This window comes from Zea mays, chromosome 5, assembly GCF_902167145.1.
Source record: "Zea mays cultivar B73 chromosome 5, Zm-B73-REFERENCE-NAM-5.0, whole genome shotgun sequence".
Taxonomy (NCBI): Eukaryota; Viridiplantae; Streptophyta; class Magnoliopsida; order Poales; family Poaceae; genus Zea; species Zea mays.
The window spans coordinates 146,992,762-147,017,537 of NC_050100.1; positions in this window are offsets into that span (position 1 = coordinate 146,992,762).

The following is a 24,776-nucleotide window of genomic DNA, read 5'->3' on the forward strand; positions in this document are numbered from 1 at the left end:
TCAGGGCCTGTAGAGTGAAGACTCGGTCTCCATCGATGAGATCCTTCGAAGTGGGCTCGTCCACGTCAGGGACGGCTGACGGAACTGTTCGCGGGGAGCCATGTTTTATTTCTTGTGGGGTCATGGCCTCCGATCCATATAGAAGGCGGAAAGGGGTGAAGCCGGTCGCCCTGCACTCAGCCGTGTTTAGCGCCCAGACCGCCTCAGGTAGCAAATCGGCCAACTTGCCCTTCTTTTCGTCGAGGAGCATCTTTTTGACAGCTGTGAAAATTTTTCCGTTGGCTCGTTCCACGACTCCGTTGGACTGCGGGTGATATACTGAGGCGAAGGCAAGCTTGGTGCCAATGGAGAAGCAGAAGTCCTTGAAGTCTTGGCTGTCAAACTGCTTGTCGTTGTCGACTATTAGTTCGGACGGTACTCCGAAGCGGCAAACAATGTTTTGCCAAAAGAATTTTTGTGCAGTCTTTGATGTTATTGTGGAAACGGCCCTCGCTTCGATCCATTTGGTAAAGTATTCGACAGCGACGAAGGCGAACTTAAGGTTCCCCTGAGCCGTGGGCAAGGGCCCGACGATGTCCAGGCCCCAGCGCTGGAGAGGCCATGTGTGGGTGATCAGTTTTGTGAATTGCGAGGGGCTGCCTGATCGAGGAGAAAATTTCTGGCAGGCTTCGCAGGACTTTGCAACCCGATTTGCAGCGCAGATCATTGCGGGCCAATAGAAGCCTTGGCGGATCACTTTTGCGGCTAGGGCCCTTGGCCCTGCGTGAGAGCCGCAGGTACCACTGTGGACCTCGCGCATGATTTGGACGCCTTCGGTCTCGGTGACACATTTGAGCATTGGCTGACTGACCCCTTTCTTGTGGAGTTGGCCCTCAATCAGCGCAAAGTCCCGGCTTCGATGTTTGAGGCGCTTGGCCTCGTTGATGTCGGTTGGTTGATAGTACCCCTGTAGGAACAGGGTTATTGGTGCCCGCCAGTCTTCGGTCATGATAAGGTTGACTATGCGGTGGCCCTCGCTGTCATTGGTTATTTGGAGCCCTTCGGGGCTCCGGACGGCTGGCGTGCCGATGACATGGAAGAACACGTCGGAGGGCAGGGACTCGCCTCTGGCGGCAGCCTTGGCCAATGCGTCGGCCTCTTCATTCTTGGCCCGGTCCACATGCTGCAAGGTGAACCCCTTGAATTGTCTCTCGAGACTTCGGATGGCCGCGAGGTATTGCATAAGTGCGGGGTCCTTTGCTGCATAGTCTTTCTCGACTTGGCCGGCAACCACCTTGGAGTCTGTTTTGATGATGCAGGTGGTGACCCCAAGGGCCCTCAGCTTGCGGAGGCCGAGGATGACTGCTTCGTATTCTGCTATGTTATTTGTGCATCTGTCAGATTCCAGAGCGAAGCTGAGGCGAGCCGCATATCTGTGCTTGACTCTAGTTGGTGAGGTGATGACTGCAGCGGCGCCTGCCCCCGCATGGCACCATGCGCCGTCGCAGTGGATCGTCCAAACCTTCTCTGCGGACGGGTCCGGCTGTGTTATTGGCGCAGTCCAGTCGACGACGAAGTCTGCCAGGACTTGTGACTTGATGGCTGTCCTGGGCTCGAAATTGATGTTGTAGCCGGAGAGTTCGGCCGCCCACTTGGCAATCCTCACCGATGCTTCCGGGTTTCTGAATAATTCGCCGAGTCCCCTGTCTGAGGTGACCCGGACCTTGAATGCTTCAAAATAATGGCACAATTTGCGCGAAGACATAACGACTGCGTAGGCAATCTTCTCCAGTTCTGTCATGTTACATTTGGACGGTGTCAGCACTTCGGAGACATAATAAATTGGGCACTGCCTGTTCACGCCCTCAACTATCTGCTCCTGCACCAGTGCCGCGCTGACCGCATGCGGCAAAGCCGCAACATAGAGCAACAGAGGTAGCGAAGAGTCGGGGCTTGCAAGGACTGCCAACTCCGACAGGTATTGTTTTAATGAGGCGAAGGCCACTGCCTGCTCTGGTCCCCAAGCGAAGTCTTTTGCGCCACGGAGAGTTTTGAGGAAAGGGAGACTTCGCTCAGCGGATCTGGAGATGAATCTGTTGAGGGCGGCCAATCTGCCCGTCAAGCGCTGGACGTCTCTGGCGGACTGTGGAGGCGTCATGTTTATGATGGCTTGAATTTTGGTTGGGTTGGCCTCGATGCCGCGGTGTGATACCAGGTAGCCCAATATTTTGCCTTGGCGAACGCCGAAGACGCACTTTTTCGGGTTTAGGCGGAGTCGTGCGTCTCACATGTTCGCGAATGTCTCGGCGAGGTCAGCGAGATGGTCCTCCTTGCTCTTGCTGGCGACGACGATGTCGTCCACATATGTGAATATATTTCTGCCAACTTGCCCTTCGAGCACTGTTTTGGTAAGCCTGGAGAAGGTGGACCCGGCGTTCTTGAGTCCCTCCGGCATTCTGATGAAGCAATATGTGCCGAAGGGTGTTATAAAGCTGGTGCTAGCCTTGTCTTCCTCCTTCATGTATATCTGGTGGTAACCGGAGAAGCAGTCGAGGAGTGACATGACTTCGCATCCGGCCGCGCTATCGGCTATTTTGTCGATCCGCGGCAACGGGAAGTTGTCCTTTGGGCAGGCCTTATTGAGACTGGTGAAGTCGATGCACATTCGCCACTTCCCGCTCTTTTTCTGCACCATCACAACGTTGGAGAGCCACGTGGGGTAAGCCACCGGCTAGATGAATTTGGCTTCCAGGAGGCGGTGCACCTCTGCCTTGGCGGCCTGTGTCTTCTCGTCGGACATCTTGCGAAGCCGCTGTTTTTTCGGCCTCACCAAAGGGTCGATTCCCAAGTTGTGCTCAATTATGGATCGGCTGACCCCGACCAGGTCGAGGGCTGACCAGGCGAAGACATCTTTGTTCTTGGACAGGCAGCAGAGGAGCTTCTCCTCTTCATGCGAAGTGAGGTCTTCGCTGATAGTGACTGTCTGCTTGGGTGTGGCCTGGTCGAGGGGGACAGTCTTGGTCCCGTCGTTGCTCTGCAGCTGTGCCTTGTCGTTGCTCTGCAGCTGTGCCTTGTCGTGCTCTTTGTCGGTTGGGCTGGCGGGCGCGGGGACCTCGCGCTGGGCCGTGAGGCAGTGCATGTTTCTTTGTCCGGGTTCGAAGTCCCGCTCTATGTTGCGCGCAGTCTATTGATTGCCGTAGACCGTAATAACGCCTAACGAGCTTGGTATCTTCATGCATAGGTACAGGTCGTGAATGGCTGCTTCAAACTTATTGATGGAGCCCCGGCCCATGATGGCGTTGTACGGATATACCATATCCACAATATCGAAGGTCACTTGCTCACTTCGGGCATTGAGTGCTACACCGAAGGAGAGAGGCAGCTCTATTTTGCCGACAGGAAAGGTGCCCTTGCCGCCGAAGCCATACAACGGGTTGTTCGAAGGCTTGAGCAGGCTGTGGCTTATGCCCATGCGGTCGAAGGCGTGAGGAAGATGATGTCCGCCTAACTGCCATTGTCGACTAGGACTTTGTGCAGGTCCCAGCCTGCCACGCTGCAATTGATAACCATGGCGTCGCTGTGGGGGGCGCTGCGCAGGTCGACGTCTCGTGCGTCGAAGGTTAGCGGTATGTGGGACCACTTTGTCTGCACGACTGGGCCAGTGATGGCGACGTGGTTGATGCTGCGGTAGTGGTCCCGCTTCTGCCGCTTTGTGTCGAAGTCGGTGCTGGACCCCCCAGTGATCATGTGAATGACTCTGCGATACGGCTGATTAGCGAAGTTTTCCTGCTTTGGTGCGTGGGGGACGTTTTGATGTTGCTGTTGTGGTGGTGGGGGTGGGGGAGGTACGATTTGTACTTCCTGATGGTGTTGGTAAGCGTGGTGCGGTGGATGCAGGGCGGGGGCGTGGATATATGGTGGAGGGGGTTGCTGGTAAGTGTGCGCGACAACTCTGGGGTTGTCGGCTGGCTGCGCCCGTGCCATCCTGTCCCTGGTGGCCTTCGTCTCTGGGCAGTCTTTGGTTTGGTGGGCGCAGTCTTCGCCATGGAAGAGGCAGTAGAATCGGCGCGGCGGCTGCGCACGCCCCCGACCCCTACCGCGAGTTCCATTTCCGCGGCCCTGGGGGGGATATTCCTGGCGGCGAGGGGCCTCAGCAGCGGGGTGCTGGTTGGCGATGTTGTGCACTTGCTGTTGATTGTGGCCGTCTCAACCGGAGTCTTGCTGCGGAGTCCTCGTCCATGTGCGGCTGGTCTATGGAGCATCTTTGGGCTTCCTTTGAGACTCAACCTTGCGCTGGTGGAGCTCTTCGGATTTGGCGTATTTTTTCAAACAGCTGATATAATTCCTGGAGGTTCTTGGGCGGATCTCTGATGTAGTGGCTATAGAGGACGCCGACGCGAAGGCCACTGATGGCGTAGTGGATGGCGATCTGGTCGTCGACTGAGGGTAGCTGTGACTTGAGTGTTAGAAATTTGCGGTAATACTCCCGCAGCTCTCCTTTTCCAGCTGCTTGCAGAGCGAGAGTTCGGCCAAGGCGTCGGTGTCTGGGCGGTACCCTTGGAAGTTGAGCAGGAACTTGTCCCGGAGGCTTCTCCAGGAATCAATGGACAGCGGAGGCAACCTGGTGAACCAGGTGAGAGCTGGGCCTTCGAGGGCGATGATGAAAGACTTGGCCATTGTGGCGTCGTCCCCTCCGGAAGATGCAACGGCGACCTGATAACTCATTATGTATTATGCCGGGTCAGTGCTGCCGTTGTACTTGGGATAGGTCCCTGCCCGGAAGTTGGCGGGCCAGGGCATCACTTGCAGATGTAGCACCAGGGGACTTCGCTCGTCGAGGTAGTTGACCCCTTGGAATGGCGCGGCGTGCGGGAAGGTGTGGTCGCGCTGGGGGAAACGCGGGTCTTCCGGTTGTGCGCGCTGTTGCAGGGGTGGCCCATGCTGCAGGCCGAGGTGGCCTTCGCGCGTGTCTTCCAGTTGTGCGCGCTGTTGCAGGGGTGGCCCATGCTGCAGGCCGAGGTGGCCTTCGCGCTGCATCAGCGCGATCTCCCGCTCGAGGTCCTAGGCCTTCTGCTCTTCGTCGCGTATCATTTGCCGCACCTTGGCTAGTGCGGACACGCGCTGGCGCTTGGCCTCCAGTATCTCTTTCTGCCTCTGGAGATTGCGGTTCTTGAGGCGTAGGGCGCGCAGCTGTAGCTGTTCTTCCGCCGAGACGCCGAGGACCTCGCCGTCCTCGGTGAGGTCCGCGCCCTCCGGTGGGGCGAAGCCTTGGGGGGTTGCGATTGTCCTTCAGGGCCGCAGGTGCGGAGAGCATCGTCTTCGCAGGTGCGGAGAATGTCGTCTTCGGTAGCCTCGTGGTGAGTGGAGTGGGTGAGGGCGAGGGCCTTGCCTTTTTTTGCGGCCAGCAGTGCTGCCTTCGCAGCCTCGTCAGCCTTCGAGTTAACTTTCTTGGGTGCCATCGCAGGTGGTTTTTTCGTCGCACGAACGGTGGGCGCCAAATGTTGGAACTTGCTCTCTGTTGCAAGGGGATCCAACGGGAGGTGTAGTGACGTAAACATGGTTCTCGCTCAAGGTGGCAATAGCTCTGTTAATCTAGCCTCTCACGGGCACTGTGTGGGGGTATTTATAGGTATCTGAGTGCCCAGCGCCCTGTGTTAAGGATGCATGTGCCCTCAGACACCTAGGTTATCCCCAGAATATTCCCATAAAGCAGGGTTACAGACTGTAATTACAGGGATGCCTTTACAAATTAGGCCCGTAACACGCAGTGGCCACGTAGGGCCCGTTACAATGGGCCGGATCACACGTGGGCCTCCGTGCTGGACGAGGCCGCACGGTGGGATGACCTCGTCGCAGGTCTTCGTCTGATGTCGTATGGGGCGAAGGGTGTCCCTGCCCGTTGTCTTGTCTCTGTTGGATCAACGACTGCAGTGAAGGCCTCGAGCGAAGGGTGGCGTCTTTGCCATCGCCCCAACAGTAGGAGCTCGAGTGGCCTGTCAGTCGTCATGATGTTCTTGTGTGGATGATGAACACCAACTTGCTTCCCTGCCTGACATGCACTACAAACCCTGTCTTTCTCAAAATGAACATTTGTTAGCCCCAAAATGTGTCCCTGCCCGTTGTCTTGTCCCTTTAGAAGCTTGTGAAGATTCTTCATTCCAACATGTGCTAGTCGGCGATGCCAGAGCCAGCCCATGTTAGTCTTAGCAATTAAGCAAGTGTCGAGTTTAGCTCTATCAAAATCTACTAAGTATAGATGACCCTCTAACACTCCCTTAAATGCTAATGAATCATCATTTCTTCTAAAGACAGTAACACCTGTATCCGTAAAAAGACAGTTGTAACCCATTTTACATAATTGCGAAACTGAAAGCAAGTTGTAATCTAAAGAATCTACAAGAAAAACATTGGAAATGGAGTGGTCAGGGGATATAGCAATTTTACCCAATCCTTTGACCAAACCTTGATTCCCATCCCCGAATGTGATAGCTCGTTGGGGATCTTGGTTTTTCTCGTAGGAGGAGAACATCTTCTTCTCCCCTGTCATGTGGTTTGTGCACCCGCTATCGATGATCCAACTTGAGCCCCCGGATGCATAAACCTACAAAACAAGTTTAGTTCTTGATTTTAGGTACCCAAACGGTTTTGGGTCCTTTGGCATTAGATACAAGAACTTTGGGTACCCAAACACAAGTCTTGGTGCCCTTGTGTTTGTCCCCAACATACTTGGCAACTACCTTGCCTGATTTGTTGGTTAGCACATAAGATGCATCAAAAGTTTTAAATGAAATGTTATGATCATTTGATGCAGCAGGAGTTTTTCTTTTAGGCAATCTAGCATGGGTTGATTGCCTAGAACTAGATGTCTCACCCTTATACATAAAAGCATGATTAGGGCCAGAGTGAGACTTCCTAGAATGAATTCTCCTAATCTTGCTCTCGGGATAACCGGCAGGGTACAAAATGTAACCCTCGTTATCCTGAGGCATGGGAGCCTTGCCCTTAACAAAGTTAGACAATCTTTTAGGAGGGGCATTAAGTTTGACATTGTCCCCCTTTTGGAAACCAATGCCATCCTTGATGCCAGGGCGTCTCCCACTATAGAGCATGCTTCTAGCAAATTTAAATTTTTCATTTTCTAAGTCATGCTCATTAATCTTAGCATTAAGTTGAGCTATGTGATCATTTTGTTTCTTAATTAATACTAGGTGATCATGAATAACATCAACATTAATATCTCTACATCTAGTACAAATGGAAACATGCTCAACAGTAGATGTAGAGGGTTTGCAAGATTTTAGTTCAACAATCTTAGCATGTAAAATGTCATTTTCACTTCTAAGATTGGAAATTGTAATATTGCAAACATCTAAATCTTTAGCCTTAGCAATTAATTTTTCATTATCATTTCTAAGGCTAGCAAGAGAGACATTCAATTCTTCAACCTTAGCAAGTAGACTAACATTATTATCTCTAAGATCGGGAATTGAAACATCACTAATATTGGAATCAACCTTAGCAATTAATTTAGCATTTTCATTTCTAAGGTTGGCAATAATATCATGACAAGTGCTTAGCTCACTAGATAGTTTTTCACATTTTTCTACTTCTAGATCGTAAGCATTTTTAACCTTAACATGCTTCTTATTTTCCTTAATTAGGAAGTCCTCTTGGGTGTCCAAGAGTTCATCCTTCTCATGAATAGCACTAATTAATTCATTTAATTTTTCTTTTTGTTGCATGTTTAGGTTGGCAAAAAGGGTGCGCAAGTTATCCTCCTCATTTTCACTAGAATTATCTTCATCACTAGAGGAAGCATATTTAGTGGAGGATCTTGATTTTACCTTCTTCCTTTTGCCGTCCTTTGCCATGAGGCACTTGTGGCTGACGTTGGGGAAGAGGAGTCCCTTGGTGACGGCGATGTTGGCGACGTCCTCGTCGGAGGAGGAGTCGGAGGAGCTCTCGTCGGAGTCCCATTCGCGACACACATGGGCATCGCCGCCCTTCTTCTTGTAGTATCTCTTCTTTTCTCTCCTCTTTCCCTTCTTGTCGTCGCCCCTGTCACTATCACTAGATAATGGACATTTTGCAATAAAATGACCGGGCTTACTACACTTGTAGCAAACTTTCTTGGAGCGGGGCTTGTAATCCTTCCCCCTCCTTTGCTTGAGGATTTGGCGGAAGCTCTTGATGATGAGCGCCATTTCCTCGTTGTCGAGCTTGGAGGCGTCGATGGGTTGTCTACTTGATGTAGATTCTTCCTTTTTCTCCTCTGTTGCCTTGAATGCGACCGGTTGTGCTTCGGGCGTGGAGGGGCCATCTAGCTCGATGATTTTCTTTGAGCCTTTGATCATCAACTCAAAGCTCACAAAGTTTCCTATTACTTCCTCGGGAGACATTAGTGTATATCTAGGATTACCACGAATTAATTGAACTTGCGTAGGGTTAAGAAAAACGAGGGATCTTAGAATAACCTTGACCATCTCATGGTCATCCCATTTGGTGCTCCTGAGGTTGCGCAATTGGTTCACCAAGGTCTTCAAGCGGTTGTACATGTCTTGTGGCTCCTCCCCTTGGCGAAGCCGGAAGCGACCGAGCTCCCCCTCGATCATCTCCCGCTTGGTTATCTTGGTCACCTCGTCTCCTTCGTGCGCGGTCTTGAGTACGTCCCAAATATCCTTGGCGCTTTTTAATCCTTGCACCTTGTTATACTCCTCTCGACTTAGAGAGGCGAGGAGTATAGTGGTGGCTTGGGAGTTGAAGTGTCGGATTTGGGCGACCTCGTCCGAATCATAGTCTTCATCCCCCGGTGATGGTACCTGTACTCCAATCTCAACAACATCCCAAATGCTAGTGTGGAGTGAGGTTAGATGATGCCTCATTTTATCACTCCACATATTATAATCTTCACCATCAAACATAGCTGGTTTGTCTAATGGGACGGAAAGTAATGTAGTACGTTTGGAAATGCGAGGATAGCGTAGAGGAATCTTACTAAACTTCTTGCGCTCATGGCGCTTAGAAGTTACGGACGGTGTGTCGGAGCCGGAGGTGGATGGCGACGAAGAGTCGGTCTCGTAGTAGACAACCTTCCTCATCTTCTTCTTCTAGTCACCGCTCCGACGTGACTTGTTGTGTGAAGGGGATCCCTTCACCTTGTTTGTGGACTCCCCGGATGGAGCCTTCCCGTGGCTTGTAGCGAACTTCTCACCGCCGATCACCATCTTCTTGGCGTGATCTCCCGACATCACTTCGAGCGGTTAAGCTCTAATGAAGAACCTAGCTTTGATACCAATTGAAAGTCGCCTAGAGGGGGGGTGAATAGGGCAAATCTGAAATTTATAAACTTAAGCATAACTACAACCCGGGTTAGCGTTAGAAATATAAACGAGTCCGAGAGGGAGGGTGCAAAATAAATCGTGAGCAAATAAAGAGTGAGACACAATGATTTGTTTTACCGAGGTTTGGTTTTTGCAAACCTATTCCCCGTTGAGGTGGTCACAAAGACCGGGTCTCTTTCAACCCTTTCCCTCTCTCAAACGGTCACTTAGACCGAGTGAGCTTCTCTTCTCAGTCAAACGGAACACAAAGTTCCCGCAAGGACCACCACACAATTGGTGTCTCTTGCCTTGGTTACAATTGAGTTGATCACAAGAAGAATGAGAAAGAAAAGAAGCAATCCAAGTGCAAGAGCTCAAATGAACACAAATGTCACTCTCTCTAGTCACTATTTGATTTGGAGTGATTCCGGACTTGGGAGAGGATTTGATCTCTTTGGATGTGTCTAGAATTGAATGCTATAGCTCTTGTAATGTGCTGAAGGTGGAAAACTTGGATGCCATTGAATGTGGGGTGGTTGGGGTATTTATAGCCCCAACCACCAAAATGTGGCCGTTGGAAGGCTGCTGTCGTATGGCGCACTGGACAGTCTGGTGCGCCACCGGACACTGTCCGGTGTAGCAGCCACGTCAGCCGGCTGTTGGGTCCTGACCGTTGGAGCTCTGACTGTTGGGGCCTCTAGGCTGTCCAGTGGTGCACCGGACAGGTCCTGTGGACTATCCGATGCGCCAACTACGCGTGCTCTGACCTCTGCGCGCGCAGGCGCGCATTAAATGCGTTGCAGTCGACCGTTGCGCGCGAAGTAGCCATTGCTCCGCTGGCACATCGGACACTGTCTGGTGCTTCACCGGACAGTCCGGTGAATTATAGAGGAGCGACCTCCCATTTTTCCCGAAGGTAGCGAGTTCAGCATCGAGTGCCCTGGTGCACCGGACACTGTCCGGTGGTGCACCGGACACTGTCCGGTGCGCCATACCAGGATGCCTTTTGGGATGTCTTTGGCTTTCTTTGTTTGAACCCATCTTTGGTCTTTTTATTGGCTTGTTGTGAACCTTTGGCACCTGTATAACTTATAGACTAGAGCAAACTAGTTAGTCCATTATTTGTGTTGGGCAATTCAACCACCAAAATTAATTATGAAAAAGGTGTAAGCCTAATTCCCTTTCAATAGGCACAGGACGCAGCCTGGGTAAAATTACATTTATGTCCCTGACATTTACTATTAGCTAAAAAGTAAGTTGTCGAGGACTAAGTTGTCTTTTCCCTTTTAAATAGGTTTCATTTTCCATTGTCATCTTTACTCTAAGTTGAAGCTCCTTCGTCCACAGCTTCGGAACTGGTTCATCCTTCTTCCAGGTTGCGCCTTTCACACCATGTACACCTTCATCCTAAAGCCGAAGCTTTCTGTGACAATATATTATACTGGAAAGCATGTTAGTCATGTTTTTGAGGACCTTCGGAACACGAAGGCTCCCAACAGCTCATATATATGTTGCTACGTTTTTCATTTATGTTTGAGTTTAGATTATAAAACATAATGGCATATGTGTTTTGTTGGCTAGATAGATGTGAATATGAGTTTAGAAACCAACAACCATGGTTCAATCACTATTTGTGCACAAATTTTTAGCTTTATTTTACTATAACAATGGAAACATGTGCTTTATATAGTAAAAATTACATAATGTTTCGATTTTCATAGATATATTAATTTTGTTACATATTTAAATATAATAAATATATAAATACACAATAAAAAATATATGTATCTAGAAAAGACAAGAACATATTATAATTTAAGGCGAAGAGGGTATTTTATTAAGACAACGAAACAACCAACCGTCCATTGATCTAAAGTTGCTTATTATTTAGCCTAAAAGTACAGTATCATAATATAAAAATATGTTGATCGTATAATTTCATAAAAACATACTTGCATCATAGAGCATATTTTGGTTCCACAAGTGAGCCTCATCTCACCTTGTCTAGACAAATTATGATGAAAAAACACGTTGGTTCTGTTGCCATATTGTCTCGAGGTGTGTGCAACTAAGTTTTCTTAGTAGATCAAGCAGTTGAATTGGTCCGTCGTAATGGATAAGGCTATATAAACAGTCAACAATGTTGGCTATATGTAACACCTCTGCTGTTATGAGAACTAAAACTTTGGCATTACATCATATACACTGACATTACATTATTTGTGATACACCTAGAATGCATTCACTAGGTTAAAATTTCAATGAAATATTTGATGTGATGCTTGTTTGAGTGTATGATCTGGTAAGGGTGTTCCTTAAGCTAGGTAGGGGTGAATCTCTCCAAGGGTTAGTAACATGTGACCTCATGTTGTAAGCACAAAGGAGTGATCTTGCCAAATTGGGAAGACATGTTTTAAGAGGTGATTATTTGGAGACGCTAAGCACTTATGTACCTTGGGACACTCAAAACCCTAATCTGGAGCCAAAAAACCCTAAATAATGCCTTATAGAGGATTCCAAATTCTAGCCACTTTTTGCAAAAAGTGTATATACCAAAGTTGTAGAGTTTTGAGAGCTTAACATTTTTCCTATTTGGGGATTTCCAAGTGTTGTAGAGTAAATTGGAGTAAAGTGCAAAAGTTTCACATGTGCTTGGGTAGCCTCGAGAATGGAGTTTGTGTGCTTGTTACGTGGAGAAGGGATCGTCGTCGACAAGTTTGCACGACTCCGGCTAGGTGTTCGACCGGCGCGTCCTCGAGGACTTGAAAGTGTGAAGAATTAAACATAGGAGGGCTTAAGTGAAGTTGTCAGCGACACAGTGGAGTAGTGTTGCGGGTTCTACACTGGTTGTTTGAAACATTAGGGGGCTTTGCGCAAAGTCGCCCGCCGTGCCCCCGTCGTGCCCTCGCCACCTCGCCCACGACCCGCCATCTCGTCCCGTCCGGCGGGTATGATTAGGTTTAATATTGAGTTAATTATATACATGTATGATTAGGTTAATATGTAGTTTTCTTGTGTTAAATTTATGTACGTGTATGATTAGGTTAATATGTAGTATTGTTGATTGCCGGCCATTATGCTGTTGAATTATGTGTGGATGTCAGCCATCGTGCTGATAGTTTTATTTGCAGGATTTCAAAACCTCCCCGTGCAGGGGAGGTGCTGCCGAAATTTTCTGTTAGAGGATGGAGAACCATGAGTGGATGTACACGGGTCGTAGAGGAAGGAACGATGTCACCACTGAATGGATTAGAAAGACCGATGATTTCGTGGAACGGGCATATGGCGAAGCTGCTAAAGGAGCGAGTCTAGTCCCATGCCCGTGCACCAAATGTGCCAACCGGAAAAGAAAACCAAATAAGGCCATGGTAGAACATATTTGGAAGAATGGATTTACCCCGGGCTATACTCGGAGGATATTTCATGGTGAAGCGCATCGTACGAGAGAGGAGGTGCTGAGACAACGTGTCGAGGATTATGACGCGGATTCGGGGGTAGCAAATATGTTGAACGACTATCAGGAGTCACAGTACACGGGAGGATGTATGGATGACGAGCCAGAGTCGACTGCAAAGGCGTTCTACGACATGTTCGACGCGGCACAGAAGCCCCTTCACGACCAGACAAAGGTTTCTCAACTGGATGCCATTGGGCGTGTAATGGCGTTCAAGTCGCAGTACAGCATGAGTAGAGACGCATTCGATGGCTTGTTGACGGTTATTGGGAGCCTGCTTCCGGATGATCACGTTCTGTCAAAGAGCATGTACGAGGCACAGAAACTCCTTCGTGCACTCAAGATGACGTATGAGCAGATTCATGCTTGTCCGAAGGGCTGCATGCTATTTAGGAAAGAATACGCAGAGGCAAAGTACTGTCCCAAGTGTACATCGTCTAGGTTCATGGAGGTAGACTCTGGTGATGGACAGAAGAGGCAGCTCGACATCCCCTTGACAATCCTATGGCACCTTTTGTTCATACCAAGGATCCAGCGTCTGTACATGACAGAGGAATCCGCGAAACAGATGACATGACACAAAAATGGAAAACGATAAAATCCTGACAAGATGGTGCACGCATCCGATGGTGAAGCATGGAAACACTTTGATGCCATTCACTGTGAGAAAGCCGAAGAGGCTCGTAATGTACGTGTTGCGTTGGCCACAGATGGGTTCAATCCCTATGGAATGAGCGCTGCCCCGTACACATGTTGGCCTAGTTTGTAAAAGAGATACGTCTTTGAACTCAATTTAGCGTCTTTTAACTTGCGAATACTTGCAGGGCCAAAGAGATCCGTCTATGAGTGCCGAGTTGAGACAAGTAGCCAACGGCTTTGCTTATAGGGTCAAGAAATATTCTGGGTATGACATCAATGGATACCGTTTTCGCACAACAAACTACGACAAAAGTCGGCCCAATCGGAAAACAACGTGTTCTGGAGTCTTTACGCCCGGCCTTGACAATGTCGATTATTTTGGACGAATCGAAGAAATATATGAGCTCAATTTTTTTGGTTCCAAACCTCTTACTCCAGTGATATTCAAATGTCATTGGTTTGACCCTCAAGTATGAGACGGTCACATTCTAATCTTGGGATAGTCGAAATTCGACAAGATTCCACCTTAGCAGGAGACGATGTCTATATCGTGGCCCAACAGGCCACACAAGTTGAGAGCACCTAGAGGGGGGTGAATAGGTGATCCTGTAAAAACTTGAAACTTAATCCGCAAAACTTGATTATGAGTTAGCACGAATAAGCCAAGTGGCTAGAGAGGAGAACTTGCACACCACGATAACCACAAAGAAATCAACACAGAGATGACACGGTGGTTTCTCCCGTGGTTCGGCCAAGTCCAACACTTGCCTACTCCACGTTGTGGCGTCCCAATGGACGAGGGTTGCAATCAACCCCTTTCAAGCGGTCCAAAGACCCACTTGAATACCACGGTGTTTTGCTTTCACTTTACTGTATCCCGCTTGCGAGGAATCTCCACAACTTGGAGCCTCTCGCCCTTACACTTTGAAGTTCACAAAGAAGCACGGAGTAAGGGAGGGATGAGCAACACACACAAGACACAAAATCAGAGTACCAACACGCACACAAGTCGCAACAAGAGCTCACAACACAACTTAGCGAGTTCACAACTCAAACGGAGCTCTAATTGCTATCGCAAAGAATCAAATGCGCGGAATCGAAGTCTTTGTGCTTAGGAATGCTTAGAGAATGCTTGGTATACTCATCCATGCGCCTAGGGGTCCCTTTTATAGCCCTAAGGCAGCTAGGAGCCGTTGAGAGCATTCCAGGAAGGCAATTCTTGCCTTCTGTCGCCTGGCGCACCGGACAGTCCGGTGCGGATTTATTTCCTTATTTGGCGAAGCCGACCGTTGGCGCTTTGGAGCCGTTGGCGCACCGGACACTGTCCGGTGCACACCAGACAGTCCGGTGCCCCATTCGACCATTGGCGCTTGCCACGCGTCGCGCGCGGATTCCTCGGCCGACCGTTGGCCCGGCCGACTGTTGGCTCACCGGACAGTCCGGTGCACCACCGGACAGTCCGGTGATTTTTAGCCGTACGTCGCCGACGATTTCCCGAGAGCAGCAAGTTCGCCTGAGTTAGCCTGGCACACCGGAACCGGACAGTCCGGTGCACCCAGACTGAGCAGACTTTGGCTGCTTCGAGCCACTTTTTTTCAATTGCATTTTCTCTGATTCTAACACTTAGACAAACATGTTAGTACACAAAAACCAATGTACTAAGTCTAGAATCATACCTTTGTATTGATTTGCACCTTATTCATCATTTGACATAGTCTATCACTTAAGCACTTGTGTTGGACACTAAACCACCAAAATACTTAGAAATGGCCCAAGGGCACATTTCCCTTTCAATCTCCCCCTTTTTGGTGATTTATGCCAACACAACATAAAGCAACTAAAAGAAGTGCAACATCAATTCAAATGAGAACACAAATTTGTTTTGAATCAAATTTGGCATATATGGATCATTCTTTGCCACCACTTGGTTTGTTTTTGCAAATCCAACTCAATTTCCTATCTCTAAGTCAAACACACTTGTTGAGACATAAATAGAGTTGTTCCAATAGAATTTGATCAAAGATTTCAAAAAACTCCCCCTTTTTCCCATAATCAACCATTCTCCCCACAAGTGGCCAACTTTTTGACAAAAGAGACAATAAGAGATTTTTGACAAATCAAAAGCTCTATTCTACTATTTTCAAAATTCTCAAGTGGTAGCTGATCCATTTGTTGCTTTGGCTTTATTTTCTCCCCCTTGTTGGCATCAAGCACCAAAACGGGATTAGTTTTGGCCCTAAAACCTCATTGCCTCACCAAAATCTTCAAATAAGAGTACAAAGGCAATTTAGAATACATGAGATGAACTTGGAATAAGTTACCCTCTCATCGGAGTGCAGTGGAAGTCTTTCATAGTCCAAGTCCACCTTTTCCCTTTCAAACCTCCTTTGAGACTAAATCAAAAAAACTCAAGCATGCGGTTAGTCTCAAAGGGTCAAGTTGTAGCACATCTCCCCCTAAATCTGTGCATCACTTGCAAGAGGACTTGTGAGGTCTGGGGAGTGTTTGTACAACTTGATCACCATAGATAAACAACAAAATGCTTAAGGAACATGATCAAGGCATAAAACACATGTATGCTACACATTAATCCAAGTTCCGCGAATCTAAGACATTTAGCTCACTACGCAGCCTGCAAAAGGTCTTCTCATCTAGAGGCTTGGTAAAGATATCGGCTAGCTGATTCTCGGTGCTAACATGAAACACTTCGATATCCCCCTTTTGCTGGTGGTCTCTCAAAAAGTGATGCCGGATGTCTATGTGATTTGTGCGGCTGTGTTCAACAGGATTATCCGCTATGCGGATAGCACTCTCATTATCACATAGGAGTGGGACTTTGCTCAGATTGTAGCCAAAGTCCCTGAGGGTTTGCCTCATCCAAAGTAGTTGTGCGCAACACTGTCCTGCGGCAACATACTCGGCCTCAGCGGTGGATAGGGCAACAGAGGTTTGTTTCTTAGAACTCCATGACACCAGGGACCTTCCTAAGAATTGGCACGTCCCCGATGTACTCTTCCTATCGACCTTACATCCAGCATAGTCGGAGTCTGAATATCCAATCAAGTCAAAGGTAGACCCCTTTGGATACCAGATCCCGAAGCAAGGCGTAGCGACTAAATATCTAAGAATTCGCTTCACAGCCACTAAGTGACACTCCCTTGGATCAGATTGAAATCTAGCACACATGCATACGCTAAGCATAATATCCGGTCTACTAGCACATAAATAAAGTAAAGACCCTATCATAGACCGGTATGCCTTTTGATCAACAGACTTACCTCCTTTGTTGAGGTCGGTGTGTCCGTCGGTTCCCATTGGAGTCTTTGCGGGCTTGGCATCCTTCATCCCGAACCGCTTGATCAAGTCTTGCGTGTACTTTGTTTGGGAGATGAAGGTTCCATCCTTGTGTTGCTTCACTTGGAACCCAAGGAAATAGCTTAACTCGCCCATCATCGACATCTCAAACTTTTGAGTCATCACCCTGCTAAACTCTTCACAAGACTTTTGGTTAGTAGAACCAAATATTATGTCATCAACATAAATTTGGCACACAAAAAAATCACCATCACAAGTCTTAGTAAAAAGAGTTGGATCGGCTTTCCCAACCTTGAAAGCATTAGCAATTAAAAAGTCTCTAAGGCATTCATACCATGCTCTTGGGGCTTGCTTAAGTCCATAGAGCGCCTTAGAGAGCTTACACACGTGGTCGGGGTACCGTTCATCCTCGAATCCAGGGGGTTGCTCTACGTACACCTCCTCCTTGATTGGCCCGTTGAGGAAAGCGCTCTTCACATCCATTTGGAACAACCTGAAAGAATGGTGAGCGTCATATGCTAGCAAAATACGAATGGATTCTAGCCGAGCCACAGGAGCAAAAGTCTCCTCAAAGTCCAAACCTGCGACTTGGGCATAACCTTTTGCCATAAGTCGTGCCTTGTTCCTTGTCACCACTCCGTGCTCGTCTTGTTTGTTGCGGAACACCCACTTTGTTCCCACAACATTTTGCTTGGGACAAGGCACCAGTGTCCAAACTTCATTTCTCTTGAAGTTATTGAGCTCCTCTTGCATGGCCAACACCCAGTTCGGATCTAGCAAGACCTCTTCTACCCTGAAAGGCTCAATAGAAGAGACAAAGGAGTAATGCTCACAAAAATTAACTAATCGAGAACGAGTGGTTACTCCCTTGCTTATGTCACCCAATATTTGGTCGACGGGATAATTCCTTTGAATCGTCGCTCGAACTTGGGTTGGAGGTGCCGGTTGTGCTTCTTCCTCCATTAAATGACCATCTTGTGCTCCCCCTTGATCACACGCCTCCTCTTGATGAACCTGTTCATCTTCTTGAGTTGGGGGATGCACCATTGTTGAGGAAGAGGGTTGATCTTGCTCATTTTGTTCCAGTGGCCTCACATCTCCAATCGCCATGGTGCGCATTGCGGCCGTTGGAACGTCTTCTTCATCTACATCATCAAGATCAACAACTTGCTCCCTTGGAGAGCCATTAGTCTCATCAAATACAATGTCGCTAGAGACTTCAACCAAACCCGATGATTTGTTGAAGACCCTATACGCCTTTGTATTTGAGTCATAACCTAACAAAAACCCTTCTACGGCTTTGGGAGCAAATTTGGAATTCCTACCCTTCTTCACTAGAATGTAGCATTTACTCCCAAAAACTCGGAAATACGAAACATTGGGTTTGTTACCGGTTAGTAGCTCATACGAAGTCTTCTTGAGGAGGCGATGTAGGTAGACCCGGTTGATGGTGTGGCAAGCCGTGTTCACGGCTTCCGACCAAAAGCGCTCGGGGGTCTTGAACTCTCCAAGCATCGTCCTCGCCATGTCTATAAGTGTCATGTTCTTCCTCTCTACCACACCATTTTGTTGTGGTGTGTAAGGAGCGGAGAACTCGTGCTTGATTCCTTCCTCCTCAAGGTATTCCTCCACTTGAAGGTTCTTGAATTCTGACCCATTGTCGCTCCTTATCTTCTTCACCTTGAGCTCAAACTCGTTTTGAGCTCTCCTTAGGAAGCGCTTGAGGGTCCCTTGGGTTTCAGATTTATCCTACAAAAAGAATACCAAAGTGAAGCGGGAAAAATCATCAACTATAACAAGACCATACTTACTTCCTCCTATGCTTAGATAGGCGACGGGTCCGAAGAGGTCCATATGAAGTAACTCCAGGGGTCTTGATGTTGTCATCACATTTTTGGCATGATGAGAGCTTCCCACCTGTTTCCCTGCTTGACAAGCTGCATAAGGTCTATCTTTTTCGAAAGTAACATTGGTTAGACCTATCACGTGTTCTCCCTTTAGAAGCTTGTGAAGGTTCTTCATCCCCACATGTGCTAAGCGGCGATGCCACAGCCAGCCCATGCTAGTCTTAGCAATTAAGCATGCATCTAGACCGACCTCCTCTTTTGCAAAATCAACTAAATAGAGTTTGTCGTCTAATACACCCTTAAAAGCTAGTGAACCATCACTTCTTCTAAAGACATACACATCTACATTTGTGAATAGACAATTATATCCCATATTACATAATTGACTTACGGATAACAAATTATATCCAAGCGACTCAACTAAGAATACATTAGAAATAGAGTGCTCATTTGAGATTGCAATCTTGCCTAAGCCTTTAACCTTGCCTTGGTTCCCATCACCGAATATGATTGAATCTTGGGGATCCTTGTTCTTGACGTAGGAAGAGAACATCCTCTTTTCCCCCGTCATGTGGTTTGTGCATCCGCTGTCGATAATCCAGCTTGATCCCCCGGATGCATAAACCTGCAAGGCAAATTTAGGCTTGGGTCTTAGGTACCCACCTCATGTTGGGTCCTACAAGGTCAGTACAAATAGGCTTAGGGACCCAAATGCAAGTTTTATCTCCCTTGCATTTTGCCCCTAATTTTCTAGCAATTATCTTCCTATCCTTTCTACAAATAGCAAAGGAAGCATTTAAAGCATGATAAATTGTAGAAGGTTCACTATTTGCTTTCCTAGGCACATGAACAACATTTCTTCTAGGCATGTTATCATTTCTCCTAGCTAAGTTTCTATCATGCATAATAGAGGAGCTAGAAGCAACCATGGCATGAGAATCAAAATCATTATAACTTCTATAGCCATTTCTAGAATGTCTCCTATCATGATACATGAAGGCATGGTTCTTTTGAGCACTACTAGCCATAAGGACCTTCCCTTTCTCCTTGGTGGAGATGAAAGCCTTTTGGCTTGTTAAGTTCTTGACTTCCCTCTTGAAGCCAAGACCATTCTTAATTGAGGGGTGTCTACCAATCGTGTAGGCATCCCTTGCAAATTTTAGTTTGTCAAATTCACTCTTGCTAGTCTTAAGTTGAGCATTAAGACTAGCCACTTCATCATTTAATTTAGAAATGCAAGCTAGGTGTTCACTACAAGCATCAACATTAAAATCTTTGCACCTATTGCAAATTATAACATGTTCTACACAAGAGTTAGATTTATTTGCTACTTCAAGTTTAGCATTTAAATCATCATTAACACCTTTTAGAGTAGAAATGGTTTCATGACAAGTAGATAGTTCACAAGAAAGCATTTCATTCCTTTTAACTTCTAGAGCAAGAGAATTTTGTGCACTAACAAATTTATCATGCTCTTCATACAAAAGATCCTCTTGCTTTTCTAATAACATATTCTTATCATTCAAGGCATCAATTAATTCATTAATTTTATCAACCTTGGTTCTATCTAGGCCTTTGAACAAACATGAATAATCTATTTCATCATCATCACTAGACTCATCCTCACTTGAAGAAGCATAAGTACTAGTATTACGAGTGCTTACCTTCTTTTCCCTTGCCATGAGGCAAGTGTGATGCTCGTTGGGGAAGAGGGATGACTTGTTGAAGGCGGTGGCGGCGAGTCCTTCGTTGTCGGAGTCGGACGAGGAGCAATCCGAATCCCACTCCTTTCCAAGATGTGCCTCGCCCTTCGCCTTCTTGTAGTTCTTCTTCTTTTCCCACTTTCCACTCTTCTTTTCCTGGTCACTATCATTATCGGGACAATTTGCGATAAAATGACCAATCTTACCACATTTGAAGCAGGAGCACTTCCCCTTCGTCTTGTTCTTGTTGGGGTGCTCCTTGCGACCCTTTAGCGCCGTCTTGAACCGCTTGATGATGAGGGCCATCTCTTCATCATTAAGCCCGGCCGCCTCAACTTGCGCCACCTTGCTAGGTAGTGCCTCCTTGCTCCTTGTTGCCTTGAGAGCAATAGTTTGAGGCTCTTGGATTGGACCATTTAATGCATCGTCGACGTATCTAGCCTCCTTGATCATCATCTGCCCGCTTACAAATTTTCCAAGGATCTCCTCGGGCGTCATCTTCGTGTACCTAGGATTCTCACGAATATTGTTCACAAGATGTGGATCAAGGACGGTAAAGGACCTTAGCATTAGGCGGACCACGTCGTGGTCCGTCCATCGCGTGCTTCCATAGCTCCTTATCTTGTTGACGAGGGTTTTGAGCCTGTTGTACGTCTGGGTTGGCTCCTCCCCTCTTATCATCGCGAATCTCACGAGTTCGCCTTCCACCAACTCCATCTTGGTGAGCATGGTGACGTCGTTCCCCTCATGTGAGATCTTGAGGGTGTCCCAGATCTGCTTGGCATTGTCCAAGCCGCTCACCTTATGATACTCGTCCCTACACAATGAGGCTAACAACACAGTAGTAGCTTGTGCATTTTTATGAATCTGTTCATTGATAAACAAAGGACTATCCGAGCTATCAAATTTCATTCCACTCTCTACTATCTCCCATATACTAGGATGGAGAGAGAACAAGTCACTACGCATTTTGTGACTCCAAAATCCGCAGTCCTCTCCATCAAAATGAGGAGGTTTACCAAGTGGAATGGAGAGTAAATGAGCATTGGTACTTTTAGGAATACGAGAATAATCAAAAGAGAAGTTTGAAATAACCGTCTTCTTATTCTCGTAGACGTTGTAGTCGTCCTTTAGGGAAGAAGAGGACTCGTCGTTGTCGTCGTAGTAGACGATCTCCTTGATGCGCCTCATCTTCTTCTTCTTCCCATCTCTTCGTTTGTGGCCCGAGCCCGAGTCGGTAGGCTTGTCATCTTTAGGCTCGTTGACGAAGGACTCCTTCTCCTTATCATTGACCACTATCCCCTTGCCCCTAGGATCCATCTCTTCGGGCGGTTAGTCCCTTTCTTGAAGAAAACAGCTCTGATACCAATTGAGAGCACCTAGGGGGGTGAATAGGTGATCCTGTAAAAACTTGAAACTTAATCCGCAAAACTTGATTAGGAGTTAGCACGAATAAGCCAAGTGGCTAGAGAGGAGAACTTGCACACCACGATAACCACAAAGAAATCAACACAGAGATGACACGGTGGTTTATCCCGTGGTTCGGCCAAGTCCAACACTTGCCTACTCCATGTTGTGGCATCCCAATGGACGAGGGTTGCAATCAACCCCTTTCAAGCGGTCCAAAGACCCACTTGAATACCATGGTGTTTTGCTTTCACTTTACTATATCCCGCTTGCGAGGAATCTCCGCAACTTGGAGCCTCTCGCCCTTACACTTTGAAGTTCACAAAGAAGCACGAAGTAAGGGAGGGATGAGCAACACACACAAGACACGAAATTAGAGTACCAACACGCACACAAGTCGCAACAAGAGCTCACAACACAACTTAGCGAGTTCACAACTCAAACGGAGCTCTAATTGCTATCGCAAAGAATCAAATGCGCGGAATCGAAGTCTTGGTGCTTAGGAATGCTTAGAGAATGCTTGGTATACTCCTCCATGCGCCTAGGGGTCCCTTTTATAGCCCTAAGGCAACTAGGAGCCGTTGAGAGCATTCCAGGAAGGCAATTCTTGCCTTCTGTCGTCTGGCGCACCGGACAGTCCGGTGCACCACCGGACAATCCGGTGCACCACCGAACAATGTCCGGTGCGGATTTCTTTCCTTATTTGGCGAAGCCGACCGTTGGCGCTTTGGAGCCGTTGGCGCACCGGACACTGTCCGGTGCACACCGGACAGTCCGGTGCCCCATTCGACCGTTGGCGCTTGCCACGCGTCGCGCGCGGATTTCTCGGCCGACTGTTGGCTCACCGGACAGTCTGGTGCACCACCGGACAGTCCGGTGATTTTTAGCCGTACGTCGCCGACGATTTCCCGAGAGCAGCAAGTTCGCCTGAGTTAGCCTGGCACACCGGACACTGTCCGGTGCACCACCGAACACTGTCCGGTGCACCACCGGACAGTCCGGTGCACCCAGACTGAGCAGACTTTGGCTGCTTCGAGCCACTTTTTTTCAATTGCATTTTCTCTGATTCTAACACTTAGACAAACATGTTAGTACACAAAAACCAATGTACTAAGTCTAGAATCATACCTTTGTATTGATTTGCACCTTATTCATCATTTGACATAGTCTATCACTTAAGCACTTGTGTTGGACACTAAACCACAAAAATACTTAGAAATGGCCCAAGGGCACATTTCCCTTTCACAAGTGTATTATCTCCCATATGCGTGCCAGACGAAAGAACATCTTAAGGGTTGGGATGTTGTGTATAAGGTATCGCCGCACGAGAGGTTACCTGTTCCTAACGATGAAGATTACAACTTAGACCCGGACACATATGATGGAGAGTTCTTCCAAGAAGATGGGCTAGAAGGGCGATTTGAGATAGACTTAACCGAAGCTATCGAAATGGACGTAGATATTGAAATGGTTGTTGATGAGGAGGATGATGAGGTGCAAAATGATAATGACTTAGTAATCCTTGAAGGCAATGACATTAATGATGAGGTTGTGTCTTCCGATGGTGTTGAGATTGAAATGGTTGATAGTGATGATGAGAGTTATGATCCGGCTAACCCCGACACATATGAAGATTATTTTTAATCGATGTAATGCTATATGACTTTTTATTTCGCACCTGTTTTTAAATACATCTTTTTATATGTGCTTATTTGTTTACTCTTAATTGTAGGTTTTTGGACAAATATGGTCGGCGGTAATTGGCTGAGTAGGAGGAGGGGGAGGAGGAGTAGGACGGCGGACGAGGTAGACCAGCAGCAGGCGGCGCAGCTGAAAGGGAAATGTGCCCTTGGGCCATTTCTAAGTATTTTGGTGATTGAGTGCCAACACAAGTGCTTAAATGTGAATCTATGCCCATGGATGAACAAAGTGCAAATCAAGAGCAAAGGTATGTTTCTAAGTCTTAGTACATTGGTTTTGTGTACTAATATACTTGTCTAAGTATCAGAAACAGAAAGAAGAAGAAAAGAGAAGAGTTGGCTGTGTACAGCCAAGAGGCTGTTTCGGTCTGGGGCACCGGACTGTCCGGTGGTGCACCGGACAGTGTCCGGTGCGCCAGGCTGGCTCGAGCGAAGTGGCCGCTCTCGGGAATTCGCCGACGACGTACGGCTAAAATTCACCGGACTGTCCGGTGTGCACCGAACTGTCCGGTGAGCCAACGGTCGGCCGGGCCAACGGTCGGCCGCGGAATCTGCGCGCGACACGTGGCCAAGCCAACGGCCAGAAGGGGGCACCGGACTGTCCGGTGTGCACCGGACATGTCCGGTGCGCCAACGGCTCCCAGATCTGCAACGGTCGGCTGTGCCATTTTAGGAAGGAGATCGGGCACCGGACAGTGTCCGGTGTGCACCGGACTGTCCGGTGCGCCCGATGACAGAAGGCAAGATCAGCCTTCTAGAATTGCTCTCAACGGCTCCTAGCTACCTTGGGGCTATAAAAGGGACCCCTAGGCGCATGGAGGAGCACACCAAGCAACCTTAGAGCACTCTTGATCATCCACACTCAGTCTTTGCGCATTCGTTTGTCATTCTCAGTGATTCGAGCTCCGTTCTAGTGAGAACTTTGAGATAGTCTTTTGAGCTCGATTCTTGGCCGTGTGTGTGCGCATTTTGCTGTGGATTTGTGTGTGTTGCTTCCCTTCCTTACTCCGTGATTCTTTGTGAACATCAAAAGTGTAAGGGCGAGAGGCTCCAAGTTGTGGAGATTCCTCGCGAACGGGATAAGAAAAGAAAAGCATAACACTGTGGTATTCAAGTTGATCATTGGATCACTTGAGAGGAGTTGAGTACAACTCTCGTCCGTTGGGACGCCACAACGTGGAGTAGGCAAGTTTTGTACTTGGCCGAACCACGGGATAAATCACTGTGTCTTCTCTGTGTTGAATTCTTTGTGATTATCGTATTGTGCAAGACCTTCTCTCTAGCCACTTGGCGATTATTGCGCTAACACTTAACAAGTTTTTGTGGCTATAAGTTTAAGTTTCAAAGGATCACCTATTCACCCCCCCCCCCTCTAGGTGCTCTCAGCAGCAGGACGACCTTGTCCAGCAGCA